The sequence below is a fragment of the Procambarus clarkii genome, chromosome 10 (assembly GCF_040958095.1).
Source record: "Procambarus clarkii isolate CNS0578487 chromosome 10, FALCON_Pclarkii_2.0, whole genome shotgun sequence".
Taxonomy (NCBI): domain Eukaryota; kingdom Metazoa; phylum Arthropoda; class Malacostraca; order Decapoda; family Cambaridae; genus Procambarus; species Procambarus clarkii.
This window is the reverse complement of record NC_091159.1, coordinates 24,228,152-24,252,516: the sequence shown is the minus strand read 5'-3', so window position 1 is coordinate 24,252,516 and position 24,365 is coordinate 24,228,152. Positions and strand designations below refer to the sequence as shown.

The 24,365-nt window shown below is 41.6% G+C and overlaps 1 protein-coding gene and 1 long non-coding RNA gene across 2 annotated transcripts in view; one reads left to right on the top strand and one right to left on the bottom strand.

Annotated features, from left to right (window-relative positions):
* Positions 1-24,365, top strand: part of LOC123746501 (uncharacterized) — a 108,867-nt gene that overhangs the window by 6,041 nt on the left and 78,461 nt on the right. The window lies entirely within an intron of this gene.
* Positions 9,560-12,338, bottom strand: LOC138363013 (uncharacterized). The gene is made up of 2 exons (XR_011227980.1): positions 11,939-12,338; positions 9,560-10,342 (listed from the first exon to the last, which is right to left on the bottom strand). It is a non-coding gene; the product is annotated as an uncharacterized lncRNA (long non-coding RNA).

The following is a 24,365-nucleotide window of genomic DNA, read 5'->3' as shown; positions in this document are numbered from 1 at the left end:
TCCTATTCACCAAAGCTCGTATCGAGGGGGACAATTCACACACAAACGGATAATACAGTAACCTTGTTAGCAAGTCTCTACGTCGTCCCGCGCCTTTTTCATTATTATTCAGTAACTTCCATACTCTCATCACATTTGCTCCTTTTATTCTAACGATTCCATTTTGGAATTTTCATCACATTTCTGTACTTTCCCTGCTGATGTCAGAATAAGATATTCTGACTAAAACTAAATTTATGCTTGTATCAGCTGTGGGTTCAGGCATTAACTGAAGGCCTCTGCCGGGCACCCGGAGCTCAGTCAAGAGTGACATGTACAGCTCAGTTTCTGTCATTTTATGTTAATCTAAACTTTTTCCCAAATTTCTGAGGCAGTTGTAGAGGCTTCAAAGAGTTAAGAATTTTACTCGGTAGAAAAATGTCGTACATCAGTTATTTAAATTAAAATCGACAAAAAAATCCTATCCTGTCTTAAGAACTAATGGTACATCTTAGTGATTCTCCCCTTCAGAGCTTTGGATTGTGGATGTGGGGTGGGGTTATTGTGGCGAGTAGGATAAGATGGAGGGGTGTGGGGGATGGGAGGGTGTAGGAAAGAGTTGAGGGAAATTTAAATAGGTTTGAAAAAATACACACAAAGGGATGAGGTTGCTCATGCTATTCTCACCCCGTTCAGTACATCATGTTCATACATATATTACATACATATTACCGAACATTGAGTGATAAACACCCACATTTCAGTTGGAGGAAAGGTCGGTGGTGGTGGTTGTGTTACAAGGGGTGGCTGGTGATGGATGGAGAACGTAGTCCAGTAATACTGTCAATTGCTTTACATTTTTTAACTTTGCCATCTTTGTGTAACCTAATTGAAAGAAACGCTATCAATATCACCAAAGATGCTGACAAAAGGTGTCTACAGGTACGTAAATACTTAATCCAAATTGCTCTCATAATCGATGAATCCCAAGGTAGATGCCAAACGTTACATTTTATTAATAGCACGTTTTCTAAAAAGTAAATTAGAACGTTAAGACAAAATTGCTCCAGCAGGCAGAAACAGTTTTGTGCACCACGAAATATAATGACACCTTCTGGCAACGAACACTTTCTTCAGCTCATTTTCTCAATATTGCTCATTGATATTTCCCATTAGTTTCCTAGAGGAAGACTTGTTAATGTGTGGGTCATATACTGTAATTTTGTGTAAACTTGATTCAAAGTGTACAAACATTTATGAATAAAGTTTTTTAATTGAATTGCGGTCGTGCAGAAAACTCTTCCACTCACTCGCTAACGGGTCCCATATTTTGACTGATTATAACTGTGATAGCGATCCTGTCATTTTGTCCCCCTTCTATAAATCTCTGCTTCACGTGTTTGATGGAAAAGTTAATTTGATAGATTTTCTTTAAAAAGGGCAAGTTAATGACCTTGTGTCCTCCTAGGGGTGTTTTCGTAGTGATTTACACGGCTCGGTGTGGGCAAGATTTTTGTTCCATAAGGTACTTAAAACCATTTTCTAATCTGGTTTCTCATGTCTGGCGCGTCATCCCCGCCTCCGACGTGGTGCTGCTGCCGCGTGTGGCGGCCTTCTTGCCAGGGGCCAGATTCACGAATCAGTTACGCAAGCACCTGCGAACCTGTGCATCTTTTCTCAATCGTTTTCGGCTTTGTTTGCAATTATTAAGCAGTTAATGAGCTGCGAAGCACCAGGAGGCTGTTTATAACAATGGACAACAGTTGATTGGTTAGTTTTCATGCTTGTAAACTGTTTAATGTATGTGACAAGCCGTCAAAGATTGAGGAAAGACGTACACGTTCGTAAATGCTTGCGTAACAGCTTCGTGAATCTGGCTCCAGGCTCCTAACTTACGACTTTACGCTACCAAACCCATTACACACAGCAATCACACTAACGCCATGTGTCAATGAGAAAATCCGTAGGAGCCGTGATGAGGGTTCGAAGCCAATAACTCTTCCATGAACTTTGACCATGTCGTGGTCTAGTTGACTAGGGCGTGTGCGTGGGAACACCCACCGTACATAGGTTCGATCCCTCATAACGGCTCCTACGGACTTTCTCACTAAACCCATTGTTAAATTAAAATATGAAACTGGGTTGAGTTTATTTTTAGCTCCTTTAAATTATCAGATGAAGGTGTCTGGTGAGTGTTGGTTAGTGTAAAGCGTGTCTAGTATTACCGTCCCTCGCATCCGCTCACGTTCACTGCTGCTCTTGAGGTTATCTTGAGATGATTTCGGGGCTTTAGTGTCCCCGCGGCCCGGTCCTCGACCAGGCCTACACCCCTAGGAAGCAGCCAGTGACAGCTGGCTAACTCCCAGGTACCTATTTACTACTAGGTAACAGGGGCATCAGGGTGAAAGAAACTCTGCCCATTGTTTCTCGCCAGCGCCCGGGATCGAACCCAGGATCTTGCGTCGTGTTCTGTCCGTTCAGCCACCAGCTCCCTCAAGTGACCCACCACCGAGGCAGCCACAGTTCTCTCTCGTCCGTTATAGAGGAAGTTAGTTTAGTGTCTGATTTATTCCCGATTTTATCGAAAACGCTTCTCCCTGCTGGCTACACAGCCTCGTCTATCACAATATTTAAATGTTCCTAGAAGTCATTGGCGATGCCATTACGAGAGTGAGAAGAAGAGTGGTGTCAAAGGAGTCGGATTTAACTAAGGTTTTATCGAGGGACACGACTCTGACGGACATTTGGGGAAAGCAAGATTTCCCAAGGGAACTCCTCAAGTTCATACGCTACACATTCTAGTTATCTTTTTAGTCAACTCGTGAATCACAAGACCTGCAGTATCACCACCACCCGGAGTGAGATAATTACTAAGGTGGATGCCTCAAGTATCTTACAGCCGAAGCAAACGCAGGCCGGAGAGCGTCAGCGGCATATGCAACGTTGGTTAACATAACTGCCTTCAGTGACCTATTAGGCAATCATTCAAAACAGTTTGTATGTCGCCTAAGTATAGGTTTAACGAGGTTATCTTCCACCTTAACCCAACTAATCTTAGGACGTAACCCACAACAATGACCTACTCCCGGGTACCTATTTACTACTAGATAGAGGTATTAGGTGAAAGGAAACTGCCCAACCGTTTCTGACCTACCGCAGGAATCAAACTCGAGACCCTCTATTGCTACCCGATAACGTACACAGCTGGTGTATGAAGTCCCCGAAGCCACAAACAAATTTACAGTGGCATGAACCATCTCGTTCACCAGGATTACCCGTCATTGCCAGATGTCAAACCGAGCCAGACTCTCCCGGAACGTCCACAGAGCTCCACCAAAAGAGCCAGACTCTCCCGGAACGTCCACAGAGCTCCACCCAAAGAGCCCGACTCTCCCGGAACCCCTGGAACCCCCTCCCCCTTGAGGCCAAATTTTGCAGGCGGCTGGATCCCTTCGTCATAAAAGCAGCTTTCTGTGTGTATATTGTGCAGACTAATGTCTCTGTTTAAAAACCGAAATATTCAGCGTTTTTCCCAATCAGGGTTTTACCCAATATCTCTCACTCTCTAACGAGAAAGGTTTGGGAGCTGTTGAGGGATCAAACCAGTGCAGCTGAATCCTACAGGTCTGCATACTATACACTAACTACGGCATTACTAATATAATGACTGGTACTGTGCTGTTACTAACACTTATGACAATAATAAAATTTGTATACTATTCATTTATTTTTAGTAGTAATGTATTTCGACCACAAAATGCGTGCTAGCTGTGTCAAGTCAATATATCGTATCAAACAATATCTAATCGTCTCCCAGTCCTAATGTTGCGATTATCATGTATCAGATGGTGACGCTGGCTGTGGGGCCCACCTGGTTCACACGCGGGTGGGGGGGGTCATCCACCTCACTCGCCCTGCGAGGGGTGGGGGGGGGGGAAGAGATTCATCCATCTCAGTCTTGGTGGGGTCCACCCAAATCTCTACCACAATGCGTTGATTCTAAACTCATCAAATCGCGCACACATACCCTCCTATAGGTACCTGTTTGAAAGTACAATACTAATATATACCATTACCGCTCCAAAGTAACAAAGCGTAGCCTCGCCCCACCCCGCCCATAACAAAAAATACTCTTCACCTTTCTACATATTGCACAATTATTTCATTGCTCACCCGAGGTTGATTAATATGAACCATGCCAGAAGACGTCGACAAATCACTTGTCCTAATATCAGAGTTCCTCCCTGGCTAAAGTTATTAATTGAAGATCACACGGTCGAGGTCCTTCATGTCTCCAAGTGTCACGCTATAACTTCACGTCAGTGATTAGCGCCAGCAGAGCGTCTTCAACTCTAATCTTAACGCACAATAGATTGGAATCACACGGGATAAATGTCTGGTGTAAAGCACTGCAGTAGTGTTCTAGATAAAGCTAAACACCAAACAAATATTCCAAGGCCTAGTATAGCACACAATTGTACTACATTAGGCCTAGCTAGGGTGGTTAGGCTAGTTTTACTAGCAACAAATGCAAAACCTTTTCTGGCTTGCCCAAATTCAATAGTACCAAATTCTAGTTTCTAATTGTCCATTACATCAATATATGAACGATGGTCAACATCGTTACTTTAAGTACTATAAACAGAACGGGCTAATTCTAATTGAAGTTGAAAAATGTTAGGTTAGGCTGCGGTCTCATCACGACATCGTGGGGGTCCACCCACCTCATCACACGCGATCGTGGGGGGTCCACCCACCTCATCACACGCGATCGTGGGGGTCCACCCACCTCATCACACGCGATCGTGGGGGGTCCACCCACCTCATCACACGAGATCGTGGGGGGGTCCACCCACCTCATCACACGGGCTCGTGGGGTCCACCCACCGTTCTACCTCGTCAACCAAGCACCACAACTCTTCCTTAAAATTAGTGTCAATCAAATTCTAAGAACTTGTCATAGCTGCGGCTCGTTTTAGAAAATGGGTTAGAATACAATAAGTTTATTATTGAGCAGTATAGTGTTATGACGGAGGGTCTTGTGTTGAAGCAACATAAAGGTATAACAATTTAAACACCCTAAGGTCGTGAAGCAACAAAGGGGAAGGGGGGGGGGAGCGCTACATGTTTATAACCAGATTTTTTTTTTGGAGCGAGAGGAACTCGTTAAACGTAAAAACTGCATTTTTAAAATTCGTATTCATGTCCATACTATATATTTGTTCATCACATTGATAAGTGTTTATCATATGTGAACATAAAATAAAAATGTAAATTTGTATTTAGTTAACGTAGCACAAATAGCGAACTGGAGTTTGAGATGAAGTGCGGATCGTCTTAAGGTCACAATGAATAGCATCAATACATAAAAGGAGTATTAACAATTCATGATTTTACACGAGCAGCGATTGATGGATTGATTTCATGGGTTATAACGTCTGGCGTTACGCGAAGTTAACAGAAATTGGGCACCGATTTAATTGGCTTTATTCTCCAGCGTCGCAGTAGCCTAGTAACCGATAGACAACAGACATACATCAAGCAACAGACATGCATCAAGCAACAGACATGTATCAAGCAACAGACATGCATCAAGCAACAGACATGCATCAAGCAACAGACATAACAGACTAGACAGTCAACAGGGATCGAATATCACAAGCTATATATGCATCTCTAGTACAAGAGAATGTCGCTGGCCAAAGTTGGAGGCCAGGCACTTGAGGCAACCTTCACACTAATTTGAATTGACAATGGTCTGGGGTACGGGACGGACATAGGTTGGTCGAGGTTTTAAGAAATATTTGCAAATTTAAACCCCTCCCCCCACATCCCTCCTTCCTATGCGATTTTCATGGAATTAAGTGTGAAATATTTGGTGTGATTTCCTAGAGGTTTTAGTGATCGTAATAAATTTTCTGTAAGATCCATAGTCTGTGCTTCTTCATAAATTTTCTGAGAGCAAGGGAGTGTGGGGAAAGCATGGAGGGGGGGGGGAGGACCAAAGGGATGGAGGACAAGGGGGTCAAGCAGAAGATGGGGAAGGGAGGAAATTGGTGGAAAGATGGTGTGGTGGGGGTATGGTAGGGGGAGAGGGAATGGGAAAATAAATGGGGGTGGCGGCGGGAAAGGGGAGGGGGGATGTAAAAGGGATAAGGAATATGGGTAGAATGAGGGGTGGGGCGGGGGGGGGGGCCAAGGGAGGAGCGACAAACTACCCTGGGTACTACCGGGTACCCATCCTTGTATGCTATACAGAAAATAGAAAGATGGAGATATTAGCACATTCGAGTGTGTTTGATGAGCAGCTGAAGGAGGTCCTCTGACACTTATGGACAGGGTAGTGTGGTGGAGGTGCTTCCTACCTAGTGGGCATAGTACCCTCTCCAGTGGTATTGGTTTGACCTGGCACGAACGTTACTTCATCGTCTTCGGCGTTGAATTAGCGTTGTTTTTGGAAATTGAGTCTACTGGGAAGGCAGCTGTGCTGGTGCTTTATCTATATATACATGAAATAATAATGATTCTTCCCAGGCTCATTTACTTAACCCTTTCAGACACGTCTAATAATATACAAGTATATATAATACCATTGTTTTTATTATCAGTACAATTATTTATATTCACGAACATCACTATCAGAAGTCCTCACCCACATGCCTGAACCTCTCCTAAAGATAATGCTCCTCTTCCCCCCCCCAGCCCCACCCGCATAATGGAACCCCATTTTAACACACTAGTCATCCCCACATAATGGATGTCCTTCGTTCACGCAAGCCTCCAACTACCTGCTACCCAGTGGGCACATACCAAGTGACCTCAATTCCACGTTACTCTGACATGTTTTGACCACCTGATGCCCTCGTGTTCATTCCATCTTGCCCAACAATGTCATTCCCAGCTGCTCGGTCTTTTGTCGACTTTTTTTCCCCCCCATTTCATTATTTCACTTTATCATCACCTTTCCACATGACCAAACAGATTATATTAATCTATTATTGTTTGGGAGACGACGGCAGTGAAGTGAACGCGGGAGATCAGTTGAGGTCGTGAAGGTAGACAGTGTCCTGGAAACACAAACCGTAACTGTCTATTTTCCGATTGTTACAACTTGTAATAAAGTTGTTACATCTTGGCTTAACGTGTTTATGACGTATTAGAACGTTGTTACAACTTGCTATATTGGTTGTTATAACTGGTTAGGAAGTGTTAAAACTTGTTCGAACGTTGTACCAACGTCGTCGTTTCCGTGTTTGGCGGGTGATTAATCTTGACAACAGGAGACTAATGGGTAAAACGAGCCGCTTGGCAAGTCGAACTCACTGCAAGCTTCTCGATAATTAAATTGCTGTATACACTGTGGTTTGTACATAGAGGAAATGGCTGATGTGTTGCTCTTGGTGGCCCCCTCTCTTTTTCCCCCTTTTATCCACTTATCTAGGGAGCCTAGGTGCCGGGTCGTTGACACTTGTTTGCTTTGTAAATTCGTGCTGAGAAAGTTAGCGTATGACAGGCTTTCACATGGATCACCCTCCTGCTTTAAAATTCAGAACCATCTTGGCGAAACGATCATTATTTCCTCAGTGTATTAACATCGTTTCCCCAGAGGTCCAATATTTCAAATCCCACAATAGAGACAGCGCAATCCCCCTCCCTCAATCTAATTTTGGCGGGATTATAGACTGCGTCAAGACACCCCGGGAAAAATACAAGCTGCGTATTTTCGCTCTCATACTATCCGACCCGAAGACCGGTTTCCCCTTGCTCTGTCCTCCCATACGCCACTGGACGTTACATGACAAATTAGCTCTTTCATCGTAGATACAAAAGGACTAAATTGCCGCCATTGGTTATCGGGGGTTTAACATACCAATATATTGATTATCATGATGGGAGAAGCTCAGATCACTAACTACCAGCATCCCGGGGGGATCCCACGAACTTCCGGTCTAAATTAATGTCTTAAGCAGATTACATTTTTGGTGATTACTCACGTAGCAGTAAAGCATAAACCGTTAATGTTTTTGAACCGAAATGAGTTTCAAAAATCATTAGATATTAATATTTAATATACAGTAAAATTGTTCCGTAACAAATGTATCGGCTGATTTCGTTCACTTCTTATAGCAATATGTATAGAAAAATATAAAAAATCTGAAGTGCTTTTGAGTATCACGTGACGCAAATTACAGACAGGTAAGGGATAACGAGGACACATCCTACAGTAATGGGACCAGTTGCCAGCGCCTGTGGTGTGGATCAATAGCCTCTCCCCCTCTTATCTTACAGCCTAGTAGTATCCTATCTTGGTCTCCCTTCTCGCCGCTCTAGCCTACACTGACCTTGGTACACATTTTTCCCTTCTGTTGCTGTGTGGCAGCTTAACTACCATGGGACTACAACCACTCAAAACTTTTTTTAGAAAGAACTTTTTCAGTGTCAGTAGCTAACAGGTGGAATGTATTGGGCAGTGATGTGGTGGAGGCTGACACAGTTTTAAATGTAGATATGATAAGAGCCCAGTAGGCTCGGGAATCTGTATACCAGTTGATTGACGGTTGAGAGGTGGGACCAAAGAGCCAAGGCTCATCCCCCCGCAAGCACAATTAGGCGAGTACTCAACTACGTAGCACACAACCACTTAACTTCCACACAACTAAGCTTAACTAGCTTAGGTTGTGATATTCATAACCCTCAAATGTTACATAATTCTCGTATTCTTTCTAACCTGTCCCTTTCTCTGTTGCACTGGTTTTGATTCTATCCTCCCTTCCCCCCCTAAGCTCTCTTGCCATCATTAATAATTTAGTAACCCATGCGTTTAGCTCAGAACACAATCATGCCGCGATTGTCTTACAAATGTTCGGTGCCATTTCGGATAAGGGATCCCCTACAGCGTTAATGTTAAGAGTCATGTAAATATTTGATGGTAAAGAGTATGGCCAATAGGAACTGCAGGGCGGCCCGTCTAATTACCCCAAAGCTTCCGAGCCGTACGTAACTAATGAAGAAATACGATTATATTTACTCACTATAATGTTGGTACTGAATGTAGAATATAAAAATATTTTTTCTCCTAAATAAGATTTTATAATGATATTGGGTCCGTCTAATTACTCAAAGCCACAACACTGTCGTTTGGAAAGTTGACTTCTTGTGCAGTTTCCTCTAATTTCGTTATAAAATGACATTTCAGAGTAAAAATATGTTTTTATGTTCTACATTCAGCACTAACATTACAATTGAGTAAATATATCACATTTCTTCAATGCTTACGTAATGTCTGGGAACTTTGGGTAATTAGACGTATGGTCTCTGCCCTGCCCTTACAACTGCTGGCAGTCAGCAAGGCGGACATTCCCCGCCTGCTTTCATAACTACTGGTATTTCCCATTTCTAAACATCCATTCAACCTGTGCCTCTCCATCCTCTTCACATCAAACCCTTCCCCAAAAAATAAATTGCTGAGTGTAGGCTCAGTTGCTACTCTTGAACCATCACACATTGTTCAGAGTTCACTTTCAATGATAGCAATGGGCGATATGGTTGTGGGGATGCGTGGTTAATTTATATATCTTCGACAAATTTAATGGACTATATTCTCAATTTTTTGCAACACAATCTCACATTGTGGGGTAATTTAATTTATATTTGGTTAGATGAAGATTATCTAGTGTTTTACTTCAATTAAGCTTGTTTCAATCTGAACTTTCAACAAAAGTTTATTATAAATGAGTACTTACATTTAATGATTAGTTATTAATTTAATAAAACACCAAATTATCTTCATTGTTAGTTAATAAACTATAACATTGTTTTGAAGATCCGTAGCCTAGGGGCCTGTGAGAATCAATCACACGCAGCTAGCTAGGGGCTGATCTTGTGGATAATGGCGGTCTCCAGGGCACTCATCACGGTGACGACTCCTCTCCTGTCGACAAATTCTGTATTAAATTGTGAAATCACACAATCTTTGTATAACGAGGAATCTCAGAATTTGTCAATGTTTGACTTTAAAATACAGTTAAGGGATTCTTGGCTTCTTTTGATTATTGTTTTATCCCGTAGCCTAACCAACATTTCCAACATTCATATATACTAAAAAAAAATTCAAATTTTAGGTACTGGGGAAGGAATACTTAACTGTAGTGTGACGGAAACAGTGTTAGTTGCTCAGAACAAGGTTATTCAGCCGTTGGGCAACTATCGCAGGAGTAATTGCTTAATGTGGCGCGACAGGGACGTGTTGGGTAGCAATCCTTACGCCATATTTCCAGTGGTCGAGCCTCCTCCCTCTTGCCCTCTCGACTGTCAGTCAGTGTCAAGGTTAATAGTAACTAGGAGAGGTCGCTAATCCTTTGAACTGAAATATCGAATTAACATTAAACATTAAATATACATACTTATTAAGTGCAAAGTCCACACCCCTATTTATTAGAGACTAAAGAGGAACTAGTAGTTCTATTAAGTCTGCTGGTGACAGGACGGGTTGATGCCGATCGATTATTGCATCAGCTCAACTTATCAGTTAACTAATTAGTGTAACAGAGGACAAATCCTGAAATTTAATTTTAGTATTTTAATTTTAATTATAACTTAATATCTATTTGCTCTTACCTGGGAGAATATTTCCCACAACAGGAAATAATCTGAATATGGTTTGGAAGAGTATCAGTCTTGTTTAAGACGCTGTACTTCAAGATGAAGCTAGAGTTAATCATTAACGTCTTAAGTGGCAAGGGAGGGATTATAATTTAAGGAGTGAGTGGAGTAATTTTAGAAGCTGCAACGTTGCAGCTTGATCAATATCGTTAATATGAGACATTGAGTGTAAATGTAATTTTAGTAATTTTTATAAATGCTGACCTTTAATAAAGAAACCTTGGAGGACCTTTGTACTGGTATTGGAACATTCAAGGATGATTCTCAATGTTTCGTTATGCATTTGTTTAAACCTTCCGAACAATTTATTTCTCTATATACAGGAAGGTACCATGGGTTTCGGGCAAGTCTTAAAGCAAACAAAACTTAACAAATTTTCAATTACAAGATGAACAGTCAATTTTTAAAGAAAACTTAATAGAGGTGGGGTGAGGAAATCCGATATTTTTAATAATATACAAGTTGACCAATTTACTACTTCGTTTGGAAGGGCGTTCCGAATATTGGGTGCCTTGAAGACACAAGAGCAAGTTGAGGTACATCATAGTCAACTAAAGTTCAAATATGTGCGAAGTACATCACAAGCATTTCTAACACTTGTACCATTAATGTTATCAATGGTTACGACACCGTCATCAAGGGATATTCATTAATCTCCATTTTACGATCATTTTACTGATCACATCAGCAAAAGTAATGTCTACACCGTTTCCTAATGACAGTTTAGGAAAGCATTATGCAATAAATAAGATAGGGCTGAAGGCACTACCCTGCTGGGTGCTAATTTCAAATTTCATGTTACACTCCTATGCCCCTGGAGCAGTCCTGACAAGTTCGCTTTATAAGTTGCTTCTGATCCAGCAGAGAAGCCACCCACCAACATCTATCCTTGCGAGCGAGCTCAGAATGACCAGGTTAGTTTGCAATGTCAGACAGACAGACTTGAGATATAGGAAAGTAGTATGCGAGTCACTATGCATGTTAAAGGCGGTAATGCAAAGACGCATATTCCTTTCATGCATGAAGCCACGATTCTTTGGGAGAGGGGGGGGGCAGTAATGCTCCTATTTTTATTTGACGAAACCCGTCTATGAACGACCAGGTAATTAGGCTGAACTGACAGAAAACTTTGAAATGATAAGTATGCCCGTGATGAACTCCATGAAAGATTCCTTGAAGTATTCAATACCGAACCCTACCACCTGCCAGAGGATGGAACCGCGATGGAACTGGTGGATACGGTAAAGAAACTGGAAGATTCGAATGTAAGAAAGGGTAGATTCTGATAAAATCTCACCATAGGTTCTGAAAGAAGCTGGGGACAGCCAATTTGCGCAAGTTGTTATGGTTGACAATAGAGTTCAGAGGTTTTTCAACTACCGTTTTTAACCAAGTTGTGGAGTTTTTAAACCACCGACCTATAATTATCACGGGATCATATGATCGTGAATTCCTGCCACTGATGTAGCTAATGCAACTGAGTACACAAGTTCAGGAAACAGACTCATTAGCAATGTGCACTGGTACCCGTCCCTTAATGTTTGGATGTCACTGCACTCTGAACGATGCCAGTGTATCCTCGTTGAAAGTCGGTCCCGTACTGGCCGGCCCCGCAGTTCCGAACCTGAATCACTGACACCGCCTCACTTGCCAGTTTCATCTACAAATACTTAACACATTGAAAAAATACGAAAATATTACTCTGAAAACTATTTTACTGTTATACGAATGAAAATTAATAAATATGATCAGTTCTCTATATAATTCCACAATGTAACACTCGCCAAACTATCGTGCACTGCTGAAGCTTTTAACCCACCAATCACATCCCAGATTTTCATGTCGTCAACAGCCAATCGGATCGTGATATAAACAGGATACAACCAAAGTTGCCATAATGAGTTTATAATATTTCAGTCAAGAACAAAGATTTTTTTTTTTTAAGTATCTGTAACAGCCTCATTGAGAGTAACAGTTTACGCTGCAGCCGCTTGACATGTTTAACTTAGCTTGTGGACCGCCAATAATACCTTAGAGGGCCCAAAGGGGCACCATAGAATGGAAATCAATGCTCTAGTGGAAACACTAATAAGGGTTTCTTTTCGTGACGATGAAAATCCAAAATTCAATAGACCTGGTTAAAATTGTGTCAAGACACCTTACTCGAGGCTAGTATTTGCCTACACAGTTCCACCATAGAATCTTCACCTGAAGAACCACAAAATCAAGTTGGAAAAAATAAATTTGCTGAGGCAGGACCTGACAAACAGCTGAATGTAAATAGGTTTTTACACAGGTGAGTACAACTAGGTGAGTACTCGCCTTTTTTGTGATTAATTACAAACAAAATTATTAACGAGAAGCATTAAGACTGAAAAATGCTTAAGAGCACAGCAGTTTTCTTAAGAGTTATTGATGCCAAATTATTTGGCCATTATAATAACGTAATGTATTTTTAACTTAATCGCGAAATTATTGTGCGCAAATTATGAACGCGAATACATTGAAGAAATCAGATATACTGTTTAATAATCGTAAACCCCGCTATTAACTCATAATTGTCACATGAAATTATGATTTATATTATTGCTATTGTTTTATTGCTGGATTGTTATTGAATCATTACGGAAGGTGGAACTAGCGTTATTGGGTGCGTGTGGTGGTGGTGGTGGTGGTGGGGGGGGGGGTAGTAGGGGTAGAGCGTGACTGGGAGTAGAGCGCATGTGTGGGGGTGGGGGAGAATTGCGTTTCTTGGGGGGGGGGGGTGCATGTGTGCGTGCGTGCTGCACCACTCCCTGTACTCTCTCACCCTGTCCCACCAATCCCCCTCCCCTCCCTCCTAGAAGCACCCACGCGTAAAGAAAAAAGTATCCATTCCCACCCACCAAGCACCAAGACACACCTCCCCTTCCCGCCAACATATCCCCAAGCCTTTACCCCCAAGCCAGCCTCATCATATCTACCACTTGCCAAACAACTTCCCACAACCCCTCCCTTCCCCCAGCAACTCCACCCAACCCACTTCCATCAACCATCAAACCCACCAACGTCGCCTCACCAGTGGTAGAGAAAAATCAACCAACCCACCAAATATATATATTTATGTCCTCCCCCCCCCATCCTTACTCCGTTACGGGCTATTCATGCCCGTGCCACATCTTGGGTGGCTTAATCTTTATCAATCAACCTTGCTCCGTCCTTTATCTGCTAACATCTAAACACAGCTCCTGCCCCTCCCTGTCTGTCTACCAAACACCTAGACACAGCTATGTTGCAACCCGTTCTCGCAAATTCGTAAAGTCAATATTGACTTATTAACTACGTGCATAGGTGATATACTAAACATAATAGATACCCCTAAAAAGATTCATAGAAAACACCGACCTTACCTAACCTTGTTAGTATCTTAAGATAAGCATCTTATTGCTTCGTAATTACAATTATTACTTAACCTATACCTATTATAGGTTAGGTAATAATTGTAATTACGAAGCAATAAGATGCTTATCTTAAGATACTAACAAGGTTAGGTAAGGTCGGTGTTTTCTATGAATGTTTTTAAGGGTATCTATTATGTTAAGTATGTCATATCTACCTACCAAACACAGCGTTTGGTTGGTCGAATTCGTAACTATTCAGTTTAAAGTTTACTGCCCCGACCACCGTTCGTGCGTCTTAGGGGTAACGAGATTATCATTAAAATAGGTCATAATGCACTTACTGGTCGGACATTAAATCATTGGAGAGTACTTTTAAACTATGGAAATATTCAACGTTATCATGCCGGAGGGAAATTATTAAAAAAATATAACTATAATTAGCCTTAAGAGTTAACATTAATTTATATTTAAAAAGTTATTTGGTGCTGCAAAAGCAGGTTACACCACAGCCAAAATACTGGTAGTAACGATTCTTCGCGGCAGGGGATCGTATTCCAGGGACCGTAGGATTAAGGACTTGCCCGAAACGCTACGCGTACTAGTGGCTGTACAAGAATGTAACAACTCTTGTATATATCTCAAAAAAAAAAAAAAAAAATAGTATGTGCGAATAGTGACTTGTGCACCCGGTATACTAAGATATATTAAACTTTTGCGACACTAATAGCGAGATGGTTCTGGTACCCGTTGAACCGATTTAGAAATGGCTAGATTTATATTAGTAAATTTGTTCTCGTCACTAGGCTAGTGGTAGAGCAATTTGTTGTTATCACTAGGCTAGTGGTAGAGCAATTTGTTCTTATCACTATGCTAGTGGTAAAGCAATTTGTTGTTATCACTAGGCTAGTGGCGAGGGAGTAATGTTGGAGGACGGGCTGCGTCCTATAACTCAGTCCGTCCTCCAACAGACCCAAAAGTGATTCCATGCACCCGGCAAACCCCCTGTTTATGAATGAAACTACACACGACTCTACTGATTTCGTTCGAACACTTCCATAACAAGTGCTTCACTGACGAATTTTGTTCGAACTACAACGCTATAAATGCTTCAACCACGTACTACAAATACAAATAATCGCCAACAGAACCTAAACACCTAACCTATGCCTATATACGCACAATATGCTAATATTATAATACTAATTTATATTTGAGAACATTCCCGTTTTGAATGAACAAGTTAAAATTTATGAATGCATCTGTGGGGTCGACCACTGGAGGTAATGGACTAGAGTCAAGGAAGAGTTGTGATTGGGGCCTATCAATCACTGTTCACCCAATAGTAACTAGGTACCTGGTTGTTAACAGCGTGGTGTTAACACATCAAATCTCCCCTCCTTTCACCCCCCCCCTCACTTTTACCAACCAATACAAAACCGAATTCTGTTAGGTTATAATAAACATATACAATCATATCAGCATATCCACATAACCGATCACACAACATCCAGTCAGAAAGTATAAAATAACACGCATTCAGCAGGCCAGCCCCCTGTTTTGATGGTACTTATAGGAAGGATGAGGACCATAGTACAAATACCGACGTACAACGCAATTGTAAAGTAGAAATCGGTACTATTGAATTTAGACAAACCGGAAAAGATTTTCTACTTATGTTGAAAAGATAAATTAAACTAACCTAACTTACTTAGACCTAATACTATCTAAAGCCTAATAGTATATGTGTGTGCTATGCTAGGCTTACGAATATTTAAGTTTGTTTTAACGTAATTTTTTCCCCGACTCGATAAAGTGAATAGTACAAAGTTCTACTTTCTAATTGCTTTGTACGTCAATGTTTGTACTGGTGAACACAGTTACAAATAGTACTATCTAAACAGGAGGGCGAGTTGCATTCAATCACACACCTACAGTATTTGGTTGACAAATTGAAATGCGGGACACACAGTAAACAAGAGATAATTGTTAGTTAGAAGTGTAATATTACCAAACCCTCACACCATTAGCACTAGGGGCAGACGGTCTTAATTGGCCAGCCCATCCATCAGAGAGATAAGGCGTTATCTTTATTCTTTATAATTAGTCGTGTTGTCTCTTGATATATGTGTGTGTACTCGCCTAGTTGTGCTTGCGGGGGTTGAGCTTTGGCTCTTTGGTCCCGGCTCTCAACTGCTGTGCTTATAGTCAACACAGTGAGCGAATGAGTGAGCAAGCATTGTTCAGAGGTCATTTTAAGAAGGTAATTTGTTCCTCATTGCATCTGAGCCAGTGTAGTGAACCTGTATTTTGGATTAGATCATTAGAACAATTTAGAACATCCTAAAATGATTGTTGGCGAGAGCCGGCGAAAGCTCTGATGAGGCACTCATTTGGCAGTCACTATGCTTAGCGTGTCAAAATGAGACCCATAGTATTTCAAGAGGACACAGACCTATGGGAGAGGGGGCGGGGGAGGGATTTTGTGATATCAGCTTGAGAATAATTCTTCGATTTATAGCCGGTAAAAAGTAAATATCAAAGGCACCAAGCTAATAAGACCTCAGAGGGAGGGTTCTATGGAGCAAATACGAGCCGTCTGGTGATTGGCTAAGCTAAGGATGGAGAAAGGGGGGGGGGGGAAGAGGTGTGCGAGCAAGCCTAGGTTAAGAAGTTTCGCTTTATATTATTATTAATGGTGGAGAGTTCCTAAATTTTCAGAAGAGTCAACGCTCTTGTTCCCTTTAGTTCCATATTCATTTCCGAGTAGTAGAATTCTAGCCGTTAGAATCTGCCAAGTTTAATTTTATTAAAGTCGTATAGTGTGAATTCAAGGTAATCCTCTACCTCATTTCTCTTTAAATTTGTCCTGTCAGCCATATCTATGGTTAGCCGTTTGTAATTAATGAATAAGCTTACTTGCTTCCAAGTGTTAGTCATTTGACCTTTTTTTTCTAAAACAACTAGGCTACAAATATTGAAATTATATTTTTAACGATGTTACGACAATTAACGAATTGTTTAACGTACCCATGGCTGTCCAATACCAGTACATATGTAGTTTTTTTTAGTTCTAGTAAGGGTAAGTAAGTATTATAGGGAATAATTGCCAACTGTCGTCTGGGGATGGGATTACGGAGGCGAGGTGGTTTCCGCGCCAAGAATTCAAGGATAACGAGCACAGTTAATAGCAACAAGTTGCAGAGACGCTAGTACTGGGGTTGTTAAAAGGTAACTAGTCCACTTATTTTTGGTTAAGTCTGTGCAAGGCTTCACTTCTATTTTATCTGTAATGACTGGTTTTGTTATTATTATTGTTGATATTGTGTGTTTCCTGGCAACAAAACTTACATGTATAGAATTACATGTAGATGTACGGTGCTTAGATGTTTGCCATTAATACATGCAGTTTCAGTTAGTGTTCTGATCACACATCATTGTTAGCTACGAGGAAAACAAAAAACGGACCACTTAAATCAGCAGGCGAATGAATTAGGAAGCGAGAAATCCATTCGATCGACAAACACAGGTTTGCAAATATCACCGCGCTCGGCGCCCTGGGGAAAGATGGCACGGGTATATATATATATTTAATGTATGCCGCTTGTCTAAAGTTGACCAGCGGTACATGTCAATACTGTGCTTTCCCTTCATTTTACCACAATGTTTCAGTCTCCTTCCACTTCTATGCCAGACCCATCTATCTCTATCTCGTCAGTGTGTTCGCCTCGCCGTTGTCCATGGTCTTCGTTCTGATGCGGGGTCGCGAAAGCTCACTGATGCTATAGGCAAATGGCTCACTTGTAATGACAGGTTTGTTCGTAAAAAGTTTCTTCATAAAATTTTCCTTCTTAACTTTCTTCCAATTTTGAGTTTGGAGCAATACTGAAATTGTACATTTAGGCTGTTATAGCTTTATTATTTATAGCCGGTATGGCTTCACTGAAGAGTTTAACTTCATTGTAAACAAAACAAATCCAGCAGTTAAATAACCACCTGCAAATCAAGACATTGGCAGAGGTTGCAAGCAAAAAAAAAGAACACTATAGTGTGGAACATTATTGTTCAACGCTAATAACTACGTTTCACGAAATAATCAAATACGAAAAACTGAAATCTCTGTTGTAATTCTGATTTACTGATAAACGCATCTAAGGTGTGGTAACCTGCATGATGTATTCCAGAGTGTATATATATTGTATTTACACTAATAGTCACACTCGTTACCGCTTGTACGTTAAATATTAGTCAAATTGGTATAGAACTTAGGTGTTCAAACTTTCGATCTTGCGTCATCAGAACAAATCTTCACGATTAATACTGTATAACTTATATGGTTTTAATGCCAAATTCTCCGGAGACCACACATCAATTCGCAGAGAAAACGTTGTAGTTTACCGAAAGCTGAACATGATTTGCTAATCCTCTACCGTAATATATAACCTATTAGTCTTATTTAGTAAAGGCCAAACCAGTCATCTACCTGACAGCTGACCTGACAGGATTAGGGGCCTGACAGCTGAGTTGACAGCGCTTCGGATTTTAAATCCTGAGGTTCCGGGTTCGATCCCCGATGGAGGCGGAAACAAATGGGCAATGTTTCTTTCACCCAGATGCCCGTTACCTAGCAGTAAATAGGTACCTGGGAGTTAGACAGCTGCTACGGGCTGCTTCCTGGGGTATGTGTAACAAAAAGGAGGTCTGGTCGAGGACCGGGCCACGGGGACGCTAATCCCCGAAATCATCTCAAAATAACCTCATTTCAAGAAGAACCCCCCCTCCTATTAAATAAATGAAAAGTGGGTGTTCGAGTCCCTAGATTTCTTGACTAGACCTAAGCAACCTGTTCTCTCAAACACACTACATTTTGTACGTTATAATCTCCAACGCACAAAAGGGGTATTATGAAAAATTGGGAAGGGAAGAAATAAGGAAATAGGGGGGAGGGAAGAAATGAGGGGGGGATAGAGGAAGAGATGGGAGAGTGGGGATGTTGGGGGGAGAAGGAAGAAAGAGGAGGATGAGAGGGGAATGTTGAAGAGGGGGGGGGGAGTGGAAGAGTGATGAGAGGGGAAGGGGAGAAAATTGAAAAGGGGGAGGGGGCAGTGAGGGTATGAGACAAGAGATGGGGAGATTGGGAGAGAAGGGGATAGAGAGAGACCCGGAGAGAGACCCGGGCGCAGCCGGCCACCCCACCAAGTAATGCAGCATGTGATGTTGCTTGGACAGAGTATTGAAGGTTTGGTGAAGCAAACCAACGCTCGAGAGAGCTATACTCCTTGTTGTCAAACAAATAATGTCATTCTACCTCAAAATCCGGTTGAACTAGCAGTCACTGTTTAAAACAGCGGCAATCTACCGGGATTGGTGGGGAGGGGTGAAGGAAAGCTGAATTGTGATTCAGATCCCGTTCCATCTGTCCCACCCTTCCCCGATTACTTTCCTTGGTCTCTTCCCCCCCCCTCTCCCTCCCTCCTTGGCCCTAGTTCCTTCTCCCTCCCCCCTCCTGACCACCTCACAACCCCCCGGCCAGGCACTCAGCAGGGCAACACGGGCAAGGGGTGTAATTTACACCCCCCACAAACAAAGGTCATGGGGGGGGGCGTAGAGGAGTATTCACAGGTGTCCTGAACTCGGGACGTAATTAAGGGCACAGGGAGACACCCCAAAAGGGTATGGCTACACTGAAAGGATGATCTAAGCCTGCTACCAGGAGTTAAGAAGTCGTGCACGAACTTGTCGGGGTGTGTATTGTGTGTGTACTCTACTAATTGTGCTTGTAGGGTTGAGCTCTGGCTCTCTGGTCCTGCCTCTCAACTGTCAATCAACTGGTGTACAGATTCTGGAGACTATTGGGCTATCAAATCTACATATGAAACTGTGTATGGAGTCTGCCTCCACCACATCACTGCCTAATGCATTCCATTTTTTAACTACTATGACACTGAAAAAAATCTTTTTAATGTCTGCGGCTCATATGGGTACTAAGTTTCCACCTGTGTCCACTTGTTCGTGTTCCACCCGTGCTAAATAGTTTTATCTTTTGTCCATCCTGTCAATTCCCCTGAGAATTGTGTAGGTGGTTAACATGTCTCCCCTTACTCTGTCAAGGGACGTGAAGTTCAACTCCCTTAGCCTTTCCTCGTAGCTCATACCTCAGTTCTGGGACTAGTCTGGTGGAATACCTCTGAATCTTTTTGTCTTGTGTTTAACTGGGTATGGACTGCAGGCTGGAGCTGCATACTCCAGTATTGCTCTGACAAGTGGTATACAAAGTCCTGCACGATTCCTTACACAAGTTTCTAAAGAGTTTTTATGTTGGCCAATCTAGCATATACCGCTGATATCCTTTCAATGTGGGCCTCTGGGGACAGGTTCGGTGTGATATCAACCCCCAGGTATAACTGACTAGCAGGATTTCACCTCCCAGATGGTACCTCGTGTTCAGCCTCCTGCTCCCTTCGCCTAATTTCCTTACTTTACACTTTCCCGAGTTGAACTTTAGTAGCCACTTTCTAGTAGCCATTCCTTCAGTTTGTCCAGGTCGTCCTGTAGTCTGTATTTTCATCTGTCTTAATTCTTCAATTTTTGCATCAGCAAACATTGAGAGGTACAAGTCTATACCCTCTGGAAGGTCGTTAACATCTATCAAACAGGTTGGGTCCAAGTAAAAAGCCCTGTGGGACTCCGCTGGTGACATCACCACTTTGATGTCTCCCCCCCCCCTCACAGTTACGCGCGGTTTCCTGTTGCTTAGATACTCCCTTACACACTGGAGCACCTTACCTCTTACTCTTGCCCGTTTCTCGAACTTTTGGAACCTTTTTTTTGGGGGGGGGGCACTGTGTCAAAGGCATTCTGACAGTAAGAAAATGCAATCTGCCCACCCTTTACTTTCTTGCCTAATTGTTGCCGTCTGGTCATAGATTTCTATTAAGCCCGTGAGGCACGATTTACCATCCCTGAAACCATGCTGGTGGTGTGTTAAAGCTCTTTCCCTCCAGATGTTCTACGAGCCTTTTCCTTTTTTCTCCATTACCTTACATGATATACAAGTTAGGTAAACTGGCCTGTCGTTCAGTGCCTCTTGCTTGTCACCCCTTTTGTGTATACACACACACACACACACACACACACACACACACACACACACACACACACACACACACACACACACACACACACGAGTGTTTTGCACATATACATACCTATAAGTGTCCAAAGTTGGAGGCCACATGGTTGGGCGTAGCTTCGCCCAACTCGACAGTGGGTGAACATGGGCTGGTCGGGGTCCTCACAATTCAAAAGGGAACAACGTGTCAGGGTCACATTCACTCACGACGATTTTTGGCACTGCCCGCCACACGACCTATGAAATTAAAACAAAAATAACACCTTTTATAAAAATATTCAATATTCATTGACCTCGGGATAATTAAAAATTTTCATACTATTTAAACTAAGGCTATTTAAATTCCATAAAATACGTAAATGTTCTGAAGTTCCCCTTTCCATCGAAGGCCAAATTAGAAAGGGTGAACCAATGTATTGTGTGACTTTTACCGTTATAATGAAATGGTGTCTTGCTCCTATTATGCTGTTAGTAATGTTGTAGGATATAGAGATAGATTAGTGGAGGGGAGACGGTGTGAAGGGGGAGAGGGGGGGGTGAAGGTAGTGGGGGGAAGAAACCCATACATTTTGGGAGAAGGGGAAGAGGGAGGATACGGGGGGGGGGAGGCGAAGGTAGAAGGGGATGGGGATGAAGTGAGAATGATGAAAGGACTGGCAGAGGAGCGAAAAGGAGAGGGGTGGGGCCAAGGGGGGGGGGGGGAGACGATGGATAGAGGGATAGCTAGACAAATGGATGTATGAGACTGACAAAGGGAAGTACCCCTACTAGTGTGTCGTACCTTATTGCGAGAACATATTCGGCCTGTTAGGCAACTTAGCGTATTAGGTACAATATTTTTTTTTTTTTTTTTTTTTTGAGATATATACAAGAGTTGTTACATTCTTGTACAGCCACTAGTACGCGTAGCGTTTCGGGCAGGTCCCTGGAATACGATCCCCTGCCGCGAAGAATCGTTGTTACAACCAAGTACACATTTTACTGTTGCGTTAAACAGAGGCTACAGTTAAGGAATTGCGCCCAGTAAATCCTCCCCGGCCAGGATACGAACCCATGACATAGCGCTCGCGGAACGCCAGGCGAGTGTCTTACCACTACACCACGGAGACTGCAATATGTATATTATATAATAAAAAATGGTATTTTTCTTGTTACTCACATCAAGAAATTTTGGAATAATATTCTACGTAAGCCTATGCTGTGCCCATGTTCATATTATCTACAAGAAATAATACATCAAAACTAATACGTAGTTAAACTAATTTACCTTCTATATTCAGCGAATCCTTTCCCGATACTAATCCTCCAGTTTTATTTATCTCCATATGTAAACACGCACACTTCCTTGTTGATATTTTCCCTACATAATGATTGTTTGTAAATCACTAGCGTCTTTATTTCTCAAAAGACGTAAAAACATCAGGTCTATACATCAAGCTCTCACTCTGCATCCCCTTGTTCGTTTGGCATTGTTGTTGGGCGCGGCAAAAATCCAATATCAAATTAACAGCTCTTGAAGAAACACTGGAGTGCTCTGTTAAGGACGCAGAGGACACACTGAAATCGTCGACGTGGCACACTCGACGATTTCGTGGCACACTCGACGTGGCACCCTCGACTGCCAAAAAGTATGGTTCAGAACGAAAACTGAACGATACCCTGAACGTGTTGAGTCCGCCACTAGCTGAACATATATGGTCGCTCCAAAAAGTACTGTGTAATAGAAAAGTATATATTTTCTTAAATTGGATATTTTTTTGTTCAGTCCGTAATTACAGTACATGATAGAATTATTTAAACCAACCCATCCTCGGCTCAAGTCCATTACATCCAGCGGTCGACCACACAGGCGCATTCATAAATTTTTTACATGCTGTTCATTCAAAACGGGAATTTTCTCAAATATAAATTAATATTATAACATTTTAGCATATTGTGCATATATATATATATATATATATATATATATATATATATATATATATATATATATATATATATATATATATAATATATATATATATATAATTATATATATATATATATATATATATATATATATATATATATATATATATATATATATATTATTAAATATGACCGAAAAAGTAAGATTAATAATTCTCACACGAATTTTCTCAATCTTTCGTACATTACGCTTCACTGTTGGAGGTAAATCAAAAATCACTTCTGCAAAATTCATTTTTATTTCTAGTCTGACGCGACACGGGCGCGTTTCGTAAAACTTATTACATTTTCAAAGACTTCACAAATACACAACTGATTAGAACTTACGTCTCTCTGATATTATATCTACATTTGAGTGAGGTGGGAAGGGTGATGTGGCATTAACACAAGACAGAACAGGAGGGGATATTAATAGGGTATTAAAAGTATCAACACAAGACAGAACAGAAACAATGGGTATTGAATAGAAGTGTTTGTAGAAAGCCTATTGGTCCATATTTCTTGATGCTTCTATATTGGAGCGGAGTCTTGAGGTGGGTAGAATATAGTTGTGCAATAATTGGCTGTTGATTGCTGGTGTTGACTTCTTGATGTGTAGTGCCTCGCAAACGTCAAGCCGCCTGCTATCGCTGTATCTATCGATGATTTCTGTGTTGTTTACTAGGATTTCTCTGGCGATGGTTTGGTTATGGGAAGAGATTATATGTTCCTTAATGGAGCCCTGTTGCTTATGCATCGTTAAACGCCTAGAAAGAGATGTTGTTGTCTTGCCTATATACTGGGTTTTTTTTTTTGGAGCTTACAGTCCCCAAGTGGGCATTTGAAGGCATAGACGACGTTAGTCTCTTTTAAAGCGTTCTGTTTTGTGTCTGGAGAGTTTCTCATGAGTAGGCTGGCCGTTTTTCTGGTTTTATAGTAAATCGTCAGTTGTATCCTCTGATTTTTGTCTGTAGGGATAACGTTTCTATTAACAATATCTTTCAGGACCCTTTCCTCCGTTTTATGAGCTCTGGAAAAGAAGTTCCTGTAAAATAGTCTAATAGGGGGTATAAGTGTTGTGTTAGTTGTCTCTTGTATACCCCCTATTAGACTATTTTACAGGAACTTCTTTTCCACAGCTCATAAAACGGAGGAAAGGGTCCTGAAAGATATTGTTAATAGAAACGTTATCCCTACAGACAAAAATCAGAGGATACAACTGACGATTTACTATAAAACCAGAAAAACGGCCAGCCTACTCATGAGAA